We start from the raw sequence: 12,992 nt of genomic DNA on the forward strand, positions 1-12,992 counted from the left end.
AATTAAAATACTTTCTGGGAATTGAGGTAATTAAAACACATAAAGGAATTTGTCTTAATCAAAGAAAGTATTGTTTGAAGTTATTGCTTGAATTTGGGATGTTGGCTTGTAAACCAGTTACGACTCCTTTGGAAGCTAATCTTGTTATTAAAAGAGAATGTGATTTAGATGGTTTTGATTATGTGGTAAATATTACTGAATTTTATAAATATGACTCGTCCTGATATCTCTTATGTTCAAATTTTAAGTCGGTATATACACAAGAATTATAAGTCACATTTGAATATTGCTTTTAGACTTTTGAGATATCTGAAAGAAAGTCTAATAATATGTGTCCATATAACTAAAAATGATTTTCTCAGTCTTGTGGGTTTTGTTGATGCTGATTGACCTAAGTGTCTATTCATGAGAAGATTTATTATTGGATATCTTGTTTATTTTTTTGGTTCTTTTGCATCATGGAAAAGCAAGAAACAAAGTATTTTTTCTTGTTCTTCTACTGAGTCAGAGTATAGAGCCTTAGGCTCTGTAATTTGTGAAGCTATCTGGATTTTAAATTATTGTTCGATTTAGGTATAAAATTTTTAACTCCTGTAAATATTTTTTTTGTGATAATGAGTCTGACATTAAGTTGGCTTTAAACCCGATTTTTCATGAAAAAACAAAACACTTTGAAATAGATCTTTATTTTGTTAGAGAAAAAGTTGAAAATGGCATTTTAAAAGTTAATAAGATTGATTCTTTAAATCAAAAAAGCTGATGTTTTAACCAAAGCTCTTGGAACTGCTCAACATGAGTATATTTCTGGTCATCTTGGTTTAATTTATGTTTTAAAAAAAATAAATTAATGTTCAGTTTTCGGGGGGGGGGGGGGGGGGGGGGTTGAAAATATTCTTCTTATATCTGAAACTGACATTAATTCTTGTTGTTGGGTGTATTATGGAAGTTTCTATTTGTGTTGGGTATCGATTGTACATTATGTAGGTTTTCCGGGTTTGTTCGCGGGTCTTTTGGTGCTCCATGGTGCTCATTCATTTAATTGTTTTCTTTTCTTATTTTTCTCTTCGAGTTCTATAAACAAGGTTTTGAACTAGGGTTTATAGATTTAGGGTTTGTTCATATAGTTCATCCTTAGTTCTTCTATATTTTGAGAGAGAGTGACTGTTTGTAGTGAGGTTTCAATTGTATCTTATACATGTAAACTATTTGCTTCATAGTGAGTGAAATGATGATGTTAGGAAGATCTTGAGCTATTTACATTTTTGTCAGTTGCTGAAGGAATTTGAATTGGAATTGGAAAATGAATATGTCATGATGTTGAATCCAATTCCATATGTTGTTTGGTTGGTAAGAAGTGGAACTGGAATTGCAATTCACGTAAAATGATAGAATTACCCTTTTTGCATGTTTTGCTTAATTTTATCTTGTTTTCTAACTTATATGTAAAGATACATTATATAAATTATAAAAACAGTAAAATTTAGGCAGTGGTGGCAGTATTGGTGGGGGTGACAGTGGTAGGTGGCGGTAATGGTGGCGGCGACGAGGGTGGTGATAGTGGCGGTTACGTTGATTGTGGTGGAAGTGGTGGTGGTGATGGTAGCAGTGTACGCTGGTGGCGGTAACAACATCGGTGATGATATTCGTGGTGGCAGTGGCGGTTAGTGGTGGTGGTAGTAGAAGGTGGTGGTAGTAGCATTGGTGGTGGTCGTGGTGATGGTAGTGGCGACGTTGGTGGTGGTGGTAGTAGTGGGAGTGTTGGTAGTGGTAGTGGTGGCGGTGATGGTGGTGGTAACGTTGGTAGTAGTGGTGGGTGATAGTGGAGGCGGTGGTGGCAGCGTTGGTAGTGGTGGTGGTTGGTGAAGGTAGTGGTAGTGGTGGTAGTAACGGTGGTGGTAGTAGTGAGTGGTGGTGGTTGGTGAAGGTAGTGGTAGTGGTGGCAGTAACGGTGGTGGTAGTAGTGAGTGGTGGTGGTGACAGTGGTGGTAGTGGTGGTGGTGGCAGCGGTGGTGGTTGATGGCAGTTGTTGTGCTCGGTGATGATAGTGGCGGCGGTGGTAGTAGTGGTGGGTTTCTGATAAGTACAAAGGATATTTTGTAATCTGCCACTTTCCTTGAAGAGAATGAATGTTTTCCATTCAACTTTGGAAGGAATTCACTTTCCTCCATATGGTGGAAATTTTATTTCATTTAGGAATCATTTTCCCCTATCTAAGTCCAACCAAATGCATGAATTTGAGGGCATTGGAATCCTTTTCCCTCAAATTCCATTCATTTCCTGACAACCAAACGCACCCTTAGAAAGCTACTTAGAATTAGTAACCCTTTGTTATATTAGATAATTAGTTTATGTTTGTAGTCTTAATAGCTAATTTTGAAAACTCTAGATTGAATTTTGTGTTCAAGAATATGAAGAACAGTCTGGAGTGTGTAAAATACCAAAGTTCAAAACACCATAAACAATTTAAAATCCATGTACGAAATGCTTGAAACATTCTGGAATGGTGTTCTATCAAATGTTTAATTTTCAACATAATTAAGTTATTCAATTTTCAGAATGACGGTATTTTCAATGCTTCTGTTACTATGTCATGCAAACCTGCTATTAGTGAAAATATTCTTGGTAAGCTCAAGAACTAACCGACATGCGGTGTTATCTTCCGATAGACATGCTTTCATAGGTATATTAATACTCCTATATGGCTAGAATGAGACCATTTTCTTATACATTATATTTTCTATAAAAAGTTGTCACAAACCCTTGAAATGAAGCAGATGAAATGTTTTTTTTTAATCGAGGAATTCGCGTTGTCATTTGGGAGGAATTGTTTTTCCTTGCTATTGGCCTCGGTTTCTTAATTATTTCCTAACTTTTGGTTCCACTTACAACTTCCAATTGTGTGTTTCTTGTAGTTGTTTCAAGTGACCCAATAATGTTGGAACATATAATGGTCGTATGTGATAAAATATCTTGATGAATTATCGGATGAGGACGCAGTCCGATTGTGTTTGCTATATCTGTTAGAGAAGGGGTTTAACGGTTGGTTGTCACGTCATATGTGGAGGAGTTTTTAGGCTTGATTTTCAACTTGGAGGACTTTAATGTGTATCGTGTCATACCATTTATAGTGATATTTAAATATCATTTGTAATTGTTTTGATGTAATTAATTGTTTTTTTTGTGACACATATATCATAGGGCCACAATAATTTGGGAACAATTATACAATCAATTGAAAATGATATTTACAAACTTTCATGGCCCTATTCATCCCATCAATGTAAAAAAAACATAAACCTCAAAAAATTGATGTACAACCTAAACAGATTTATATACGTTTTCAAGGTAAAATACAGTGTATATAAATTATATTTTTAATATTTTTTGTTTGCTAATATCATGAGACATGAATTTGACAAATCTGGATTTTAAAGAGTTTTTCAATAAGCATTGTCTTTGGTACCCGACAACGAAATATGATCGCTTAGGCCATAACATGGTCCAAGCTAAAATAATTACGAAAGACTCAATGTGATGTAGTCATTAATGTTTGTTGGGTATGGTTATTTATATATATATATATATATATATATATATATATATATATATATATGTGCCATATTAACTATATATTTGTAGTTAACGATTTATGTAAAATTGTATTAGGAGGATAATCAGCCTATAGTGAAGTTAGAATTGACACTGGATGAGTGGTGTACTGCGTGGTGGTCTTATAACTTTGTATGGATTGATCGTGATGATTTACCTCTAACACCAACACCAGATAGAAGAGCATCGTCTCTCATACAATCAACTTGCATTTCCCTTCATATATCACCTCATTTTGAGTTGCGATAAAAGCAGGTACGACGAGATGTCAACAAAAGGTTCATCTCCATCACACCCATGACTACATCGTACATATAGATAGTATATGTTCCCATTTATCCTCAGATAATGATGACATCATTGAGGTTTCCCAATTAGAATACCAAACCCCTACCTTTTGGTACTTAGGTGTATAGAACGAGCAACACATGTTTCTATTTGGTTGAAGTCTCCATAGGTATAGATCAAATGGAAAGAAAGGACACACGTAATATCACCACCTTTGGATATTGCAAGGACGATAACATTGACAATCTATATCTGAAGTGTGATGCTTTGGTATTGTTTAATTACCGATATTTCGTCTGTGAGCCGCTAATGGAGTTTTGGATGCTTCTATATTGGGACATTGAGGATGTCCAGTTAGATAGTGATGCACGTTTTATATATTTTCCGGCTATCATTATATAATAAGCATTTAGTTAGATTACTTACTCTCTTTAATACATGTGTTAATCGAAAAAACATTATGATAAGAGTATCCTTGCTTCTAGAGTGAATGCCTAATGATGATCGGTAGATAGTTATACCGTCAACTTTTAACACCGATATAAAGATTTGTGTGGCATGCTTGATGGAAGCCTTTACCCAACTTGATCTGAATGAGATACGATATACTTGTGTTTTGATTACAATACATAATTATTAGTGACTTCTTTAACATAATATGCTCTAATAATATGTTAATTCCAACCATTTATGTACCTATACATTCCATTAATATAGCATATATTTTGGGGTTTTGAATTTATGGTCGTTCGCACTTGCTATTTATGATAGTTCCTGGTATAGTAATTATTTTTCAGAATATGAACCTTGATTAGTTGCTATGCGATCCTGTTTCAAAAAAAATTAGTGGTTTTCCAGTATTAGGGTATCAAACATACCAATGAAATATCCATAAAGAGTTTCACACTCACATTTATGAATGCAACATATATACCACAACAATCCAACTATAAAAGAGATTGTGAAGTTTTCTTATATTGGTTTTTAAAGAAGTTTGACAAATGGCCAACTAATGAGCTTTGTGGGTTGCATTGTAACCTGAGCCAACTTAAATCGGAGACGATTTGCATGTATAATATGGACTACACGTCAAAAGTACTAGTCCATCTATACGTTTTATTATTATTTTAACATATGTGAATATTTTTTATTATATTTTTTTTTTGTAGATATGGTGAACATGAATTTTGAATATTTTTTATACTTTACAAGTTTTCATTTGATTGGAGTGCGTTTTCTAATTAGATTTTATATTAAGGATCGTATAAGAGTGTATAATCTATAATGGTTAGTCCTATGAACTTAAAGGGCAGGTAGATAAGTTTCAAAGACAAAACATAAAAAACACGAGAGAAAAACGAATCAAAGATACGATTCCATCCATAAGTTATATTCATAACTCGAAATTATTTTATAATACTTTAAATTAAATTAAAAGAAGGTGGCGTGTGTGGGTGGGGATGATCAAAATTGACATTTTATTTATTTGTTTAAAATGTAATTATGTGGAGACACATGCACACCATGTTAGAACCAAATCAAAATCTATAATTATGAGTTGTTGCTTTGATTTTCGAATTTAACTTTCGGAAAATTCCATATATTTTAAAACAATTCCATTTCAAATCTTTCATATTCCTCGCCATTCTATTCATGTCCAACTACACTAATTGGATTATGTAGCACATAAACGCACCTAAAATGTTTTGATGAATCGTTTGTAAACCACCCAAAATGTTTTGATGAATCATTTGTGAATATTTATATTTGTTTATTTAAGAGTAAATTATACGGTTAGTCGGTGGTGCATGTGTCAAAATTATACGTCTAATCCTTATTTTTAAAAATTAATTCGAACCATCACTTGTATCATTAAAAGTTACATACTACATCTCTGGTACACATAAAATGATTATTTTGCTATTTATCTTTTCCTTTTCAGCTTTTTAATATTTATTTATTATTTAGTAATTAAAAAAATGAATTATGTAATTTATAATTTAGTGGGTCTCACCAACTCTTACATTCCCCTCTTACCTTCTTCACCATACATATTTTCTAGCACACCATCACCACCCACCGTCTCACCTTCAACGATTGAATCTCATCCACCGAAGACTACTCTCTCACCCTTTATAACACATGCCATACGCATAAAAACACACATCACACTAAAAATGATAACCAATAAATCTCAAATCTTCAACCATCTGAAAAATTATATGAGGGAAAATCATTCATTTGGAGTCCTGAAATCATTCATTTGAAGAAGTAAATGGGTATACCCTAGATCTAAAACCGATTTTTTGAAAGAAAGAGAAAAGGAGTGATTTTAGAAAATAGATACACCACCATCACACCGAAATCAAACCTTCAAGGATTGTGGGTAGGTTTGATTCTTATCACAATAAATGGAGGGGTTTTAATTAGCAATGATATAGATCTAAGGCGGCGTTCAATGGTGATTCCAAAGACGGTGGTGGGTAGCCTTTTTTCCAACGTTAATGGTGGTTGTTCTTGTTCCATGATTGTAACATCTCAAAAATCACAACCAATTTATACTTTTCAAAACAACCCATTTACTAATGAAATTGTTTACAAAACCCTTATTTCCAAAATATTATTTAAAATCAGAGTCTCCCAAGATCGACAACATAAAACCCAAGATGTGTACGATCACTCATTCGCCTTGCCATGGTCCTATGAAGTACCTGAAACCATAACCAAAAACTGTAAGCCAATGCTTAGTGAGTTCCGCCAAAGTACTACCATATAGTACACATATCATATACAAGCAAGCATGTTGGGTCAATCAGTCCTCGGACTGGAATACCCACGGGTCCACAACCATCAGGCTAGATTACACCTGGCCCAATTAGTCATCGGACTGGAATGTCAATATACAACATGTCCACTCAGTCATCGGAATGGAATACCAATATACAACGGGCCCATTCAGTCATCGGACTAGAATACCCCCAGTCTGTTGACTCACGCACATAGTAGTAAAGTCTTAACCCAACACAATATGTCGACATATAACAGATAACAAACATATTCAACGGACATACAATCATGCAACCAGTAATCACAGGTAGTCCTACAGATCTACCGGTCTACGCATATCAAAAACTATTATATAATCATACAGATCTATCCCAAACTCAACTTATGATAAATCAATGTATAACAAGATATCAATCCAATGGGTCGACCTCGATGCCTTCGACCCATAAGTACAATGAGGAAAAATCACTTCACAATCTGACGAATAGTTGATCAATACTCTGCTTCCAAATACCGACTCAACCCAAAATCCTAAATGTCAAAACATTATCCATTAATAATATTTTCCCCCAAAATACCCTTGGTCAAACTTAGTCAACGGTCAGAAGTCAAGTCAACACTTAGCCGAGTTAACCCAGCGAGCCAACCCAATCGAGTCGACCCAGCCGAGTACGTTAGGCGTACTCTTCTATACGCGGGGTGTACTTGGTGTTTGACCAGATTACGGGATGCTGACCGCGTACGTGCAGCGTGCCACTTGGTACGCCCAGCGTACGCGCTAGTTCAACCCTTTCCCCATTAATAACTTAATACTCCAAATATTCACGTCCAAAGTCAGATCCAAAGCCGAAATACCCTCAAGAGTCATAAAGTTTCCAACTTTATGACTTTGCATGTCCATTAAGTGCTTAAACCTAAAATCTCAACATCTTAATGCATTAAGACCTTCTATAACATGCATGGAGCAAAACTAACAATCAATACCATATTTTTGTGACTTAATACCCCTCTTTGAGTCTGAAAGGATGACTTATTGGGTCAAAAACATTCCATTCGCAAGAATCACCATATTTGGGACAAAAAGTGTCTTAAAGGAAAATTGTCTAGATCTACAAGATGGAGTGATCAAGTTGCGAACTTTATACCTCTTGGAGGTTGCTAACAAGAAGGTAATCTCATATCCAAGATGCTTCCAAGCTCCAAGCTCTCCTTGCCACCTTATTCTTCTTCAAGAACACCTCCAAAACACTCCAATGGGATCAAAATGCACTTTTCTCATTTAGGGTTTTCTTGGGGTCGGTTTTCATAGAAGGAGGTTGATGAAATAATGAGAAATGAGGCTATAATGGGGTTTATATATGGACCAAACCCTAAAAATTACTGTTTGCACTTTCTTTACGTACGCCTCGTGTATGAGGTGTATGCTAAATGTACTAGGGTGCGCCATAGTACGCCTAGCGTACATAACATACGCTCAGTGTACGAATCCTGGTAAAAATTACTATATTGTCACTATGGGCCAATCTAGCAACCTTCCTCAAACCTAAGGGTCAAAATGCAATATTATCTAAACATATGGTTGAGATTGAAATTACCTTGTCATCTGGATGTTACAATGATTTTACAGATTTATGGTTTTTAGAAGGAATAATGTGAGGGTAGAGGGTGATGAGTGGTAGGAGATGACGACGGTGTGTGATGTATACCGGACTTGAGAGAGAGAGAGAGGGTGAGTGAAAGAGAATTAATTATTAAGGTTAATGTCCGTGTTTCAAAGAAGTGAGGTTGTTTTTGATGCTTGAAAAAAGAAGATGACGTCAATGATGTAATGGTCATCGAAGGAGGATGATGTTGGAGGTGATGGTCTCCGGTGAGATTTTGAGTAGAGAGATGAGGTGGTGTGAGTGATGCAGAGAGAAAATGGAGTGTTCTTAGGTTTAGAAGGGTGGGTTGATTTGGGTGGTGGGAGTGAGTTTATTTTTTACGTTATAAATAATAATAATAAATAATAGAAGGTTAATTGAAAAATAAATATACAAGGGCAGTATGGTCATTTTGGGTATGACTCGGACTAAAATCGCAACAAAAAATCGTTAATCAGGAATGAAATGTGCAAGTTTAAAACTACTCACGGACAATCCTAGTTAAATTTTAAAAGACACAAGTGCGAAAATGGTTATTGTGCTATGCATTTTTTCTAGGTTTTGGTCCAAACCCCAACTTTTTTGGATTGGTGGTCCTTTCGAGCTAGTTTCCTTGTGTATTTGGTCTCTTCAAAAGTTGAAATGACTATAATATCCTTAGTGTATTTATTTTCGATTTTTCTTTTATTTTTAAAAGTTTTTATTATTGTTTAGTATAGAAAAGGGTCTCTCTCTATCCCCCTCTCTCTCTCAGCCATTAAAAAACATGCCCGAAAATATCATCAGTATCAAATTGGGAGACATTGTGTAACGCCCGTTAAAATAAATAAATAAATAAATTTATAAATGTAATTTACGGACTAATTTCTGAAGAATTTTGATAGTCGAGGGTGGTTTAGTAAATTACAAATTTGATTTGAGAAGATTTTTAGAAACGGGGGTACGTTTGGTAATTGTTAGGACTTATTATGAAAGAGAATAATGGAATCAGGGGCAAAAGGATAAATATTTGATTTAATTTGAAAGGACTCCATGAGGAGGGACCAAAATGGTAAATATGGAAAAGCTGTGAAATGGATGGGGTATATAGCCAATGGCTTCTTAGTCCAAACCCTAACCCTAAATGATGGAAGCGGCCGCCACCCTTATCCCTCCACTCCTCCAGCCGCCGTCACCACCCAACTCCCTCTTACCTTCCCGATCAGTCGAAGCTCCAAGACTCCGAACGACCACCAGTGAATCATGTTGTCGGCAAAGTTGAAGACTGTCAGATTACGGGGATGTCGCAACAAGTGAAGGGCGGCATACTAGACATCGTCGTGTTGCTCGTCACCGCTGACGGAGTAGGAACCACCATTCGAGTGACGGTGGTTGCTGCTGGCGAAATCAAGGATTGCTAGGTCGACGTTCGTCCCGTGGGCGGTGAGAAACCGAGTCAGTTTCTATTTGCGGTTGTTTCCGGTGGCGAGCAAAACCCCCAGCCTCATCCGCTGCCGCTGGCTCGCTCCTGTTTGCTTCGGTAATCGTCGCCACCCCGAAGAGGTTGTCGTGTTCGCGTGGATTTCCCTTCTGTCGAGTTGGGTTGTGACGAACCACCATGGCAGCCGGCCATGGTGGCTGCTGCCACCGTCAATCCCCCTTCAAGATCGATGAAGAGCTGCTCGGTGGGTGTCTATCTTAGTGTGTTTGTTTATTTCAGTTAAGTGATGTTTGGTGTGGCTTGTTTATTCGGAAAATGAGAACAACCACCACCACCACCACCACCGTGAGGTGGTGGCTGCCGCCACGAGCCACCACCGGCCACCATGGTGTGGCTGTGTGTGTATTAGTTAGTGTGTGTTAGTGTGTGTGATTGTGTTTGGATGAATCATTGTAATTGTAATTAGTTTGGTTAATAATAAAAATAATAGTAACCACCACCGGAAGGTGGTGGCCGCCGCCGTGTGCTGCCGTAGACCACCACTCCTGGAGGTGGTAGTAGGTGGTGCCCCACTAGCAAAACCCTAATGGGCTCAAGGATTAGTTTTGGGCCTATTGGGCCCTGTTTGGGTGAAAAACCTTAATTAGGATTTATAAAACCCTAATCTTGAGTAATTGGGCCTTGGACTTATTTGGACCTACATTTGGGCCATTGGTAATGGAATTATGTATGAAGCCCAAATTAGTTCATATCATTTATCTAGTAGGGTAAAGTCCTTAATGGATTAAGCCCTTAATGGGATAAGTAAGAAACATTTAACCCTAATTGTCATTTTATGTGAAACCCTAGTTTCACTTGGGCCTTGAGTTGGGCCTTTCGATTGGGCTTTAGTAATTGGTTTATTAATGGGCCATCCAAAAATAATTAAATGGACTAGAGTAATTAGTTGGGCTTTAGGGTAAGGCCCATATGAAGGATTGGGCCCAATTTGGAAAATTGGGCCATAGTTTGGGCCTAGATGGTTGTATGATATTGGGCCCTTAGAATAAGACATGTTGGACTGGACTGCACAATTGGGCCTTAAGGGAAGTCCATGTAGAGGGCCCAATTTGGAAAGTTGGGCCATATGTTGGGCTTTGATCCCTAGTTGACTTTGGGCCTATGGATTGGGCCTTAGGCTTGGGTAAGCCAAACTAGGGGTAATGTAGTAATTATCCAAAGTATGTATTTATAGTTATGTAGTGGAATCCAATTATTAATTGGGTGTTATTTTGATATTGAAAAATCGGGAGTCTGTCATCCAGCAGCTATGGTTTTGTCAGCAGGACTTCAGCAGCGTGAGGTGAGTTTCCTTCCAGTAGGAACGGGTCTACGGCCACAATGCCGACCCGTTTAGTTAGCAGTAGTTCCAGACCTCGGTCGGATGCAGTAGTTAGAGTGCTCGATGTCTTTGTGATTCAAGCATGTTTTGTGTTACGTGTTCCGGACTCTGGTCCGATGCAGTATGCAGTATATGTATTCATACTAGTTGATCTGTTTATGCTATGCTATGTTCAGTCAATTTCCGGACTTCGGTCCGATGCAGGGAACGGGGTCCCAGTGAGTTCCGGACTTCAGTCCGATGCAGTTAGTTCCGGACTTCTGTCCGATGCAGGGGACGGGGTCCCAGTCAGTTTCGGACTTCGGTCCGATGCAGAGGGCAAGGCCCTGGTTAGTCCCGGACTTCGGTCCGATGCAGTTTCCGGACTTCGGTCTGATGCAGTGGGCAAGGCCCAACATTTATTTATATGTTATTGTATGGTATGTGGTAGTTTAGGGGAGCTCACTAAGCTTCGTGCTTACAGTTTCAGTTTGGTTTCAGGTACTCAGTTTTCAAAAGAGGAGCTCGGGAATGTTGCAGTGCATACACCATCTGTTCAACCTGGGATGTTTATACTTTGATAGTTTGACAATTGTTACGATATTTTGAGATACACTGTCTATGATTTTTATATGATGTTCGATGACTATGGTTTTATTATTAAATGAAAACAAAATTTTTAGACTGTATTTTTGGGATGTTACACATTGTACTCGTTGATACCCATCTTCCCGGAGAAGATCCTTTACAAATTTATCAATCTGTGCTTACTAGTGAATCTCTAGTTTGACTTGCAAGCAAGGTGAAATCGAAGCTGTTATTATCGCATTCAGAATAGTAGTTGTGTAACACTCGTATTCCAGATTGTTTAACATCACCTTTATCAGGGACTAAAGATGAAGTTCTGGAGGAATTTTTGTAACATCCCAAAATTCAAGACCATAAATTTCATTTTAATTAAGTTGTTACATAAAACCAGTTGTATAAAAACATTCATAATAATATTTCATGTCAAAACCAAAGTGTCATCAATCAAAACATAGTATCATAAAACCATATCAGAGTGTAATCCCAAAGAATCTCATGTGCGGAAAACATAGTGTGATGCGCTGCGATCGAGCCGGCTCCTTTCCTCTGAAAACGAAGTATCTAAAACCAAAACTGAAAACCGTAAGCGCGAAGCTTAGTGGGCTCCCCCAAACTACCACATACCATACAATAACACATATATCACATATTGGGCCTGACCCACTGCATCGGGTCCCGCCCGGTATCGGATCGAAGTCCGGCATAACTTGGGCATCGCCCACTGCATCGGGACTCGCCCGACATCAGACCAAAGTCTGGCATAACTTGGGCCCTGCCCACTGCATCGGGCCCCGCCCGACATCAGAACGAAGTCCAGAATAACTTGGGCCCCGCCCGGTATCAGACTAAAGTCCAGAATAAATAAACTGAACATAACATAAACATAAACATATAACATAACCACATATCCTGCATCGGGCTTGCCCAACATCGGACCGAAGCCCGGACATATAACACATAACCTAAACATGCATGAATCACAAAGACATCAAGCATACATAACTACTTCTCGGGACCGCCCCGACATCGGACCGAGGTTTAGAAACATATAAACTGCATCGGGCTAACCCAACATCGGGCTTACCTCAACATACTGTAACTACATATGTGGACCGACATTGATGCCTTAGACCCCTTCCTATTGGAGGAAAACTCACCTCACACTGCTGAAGTCCTACTGACAAAACCTGTAGCACCTGGTTCCTGGTATGTAATTTAAACTAAGTATTTTTGCATTTTTAGCTGGAACTCGGTGAGTTGTAGGCCCGACTCGCCGAGTAGGATCGGGATATCGAGC

The 12,992-nt window shown here is 37.9% G+C and overlaps 1 long non-coding RNA gene across 1 annotated transcript; it reads left to right on the forward strand.

The window, feature by feature from the left end:
- The first annotated feature begins 9,429 nt into the window (after window positions 1-9,429).
- On the forward strand, window positions 9,430-11,796 carry LOC145070327 (uncharacterized). Its single transcript, XR_013689898.1, has 2 exons — window positions 9,430-9,991; window positions 11,609-11,796. It is a non-coding gene; the product is annotated as an uncharacterized LOC145070327 (long non-coding RNA).
- Window positions 11,797-12,992: the final 1,196 nt, after the last annotated feature.

The sequence above is a fragment of the Lactuca serriola genome, chromosome 8 (assembly GCF_051521515.1).
Source record: "Lactuca serriola cultivar US96UC23 chromosome 8, Lser_US96UC23_V15, whole genome shotgun sequence".
In the NCBI taxonomy this organism is placed as follows: Eukaryota; Viridiplantae; Streptophyta; class Magnoliopsida; order Asterales; family Asteraceae; genus Lactuca; species Lactuca serriola.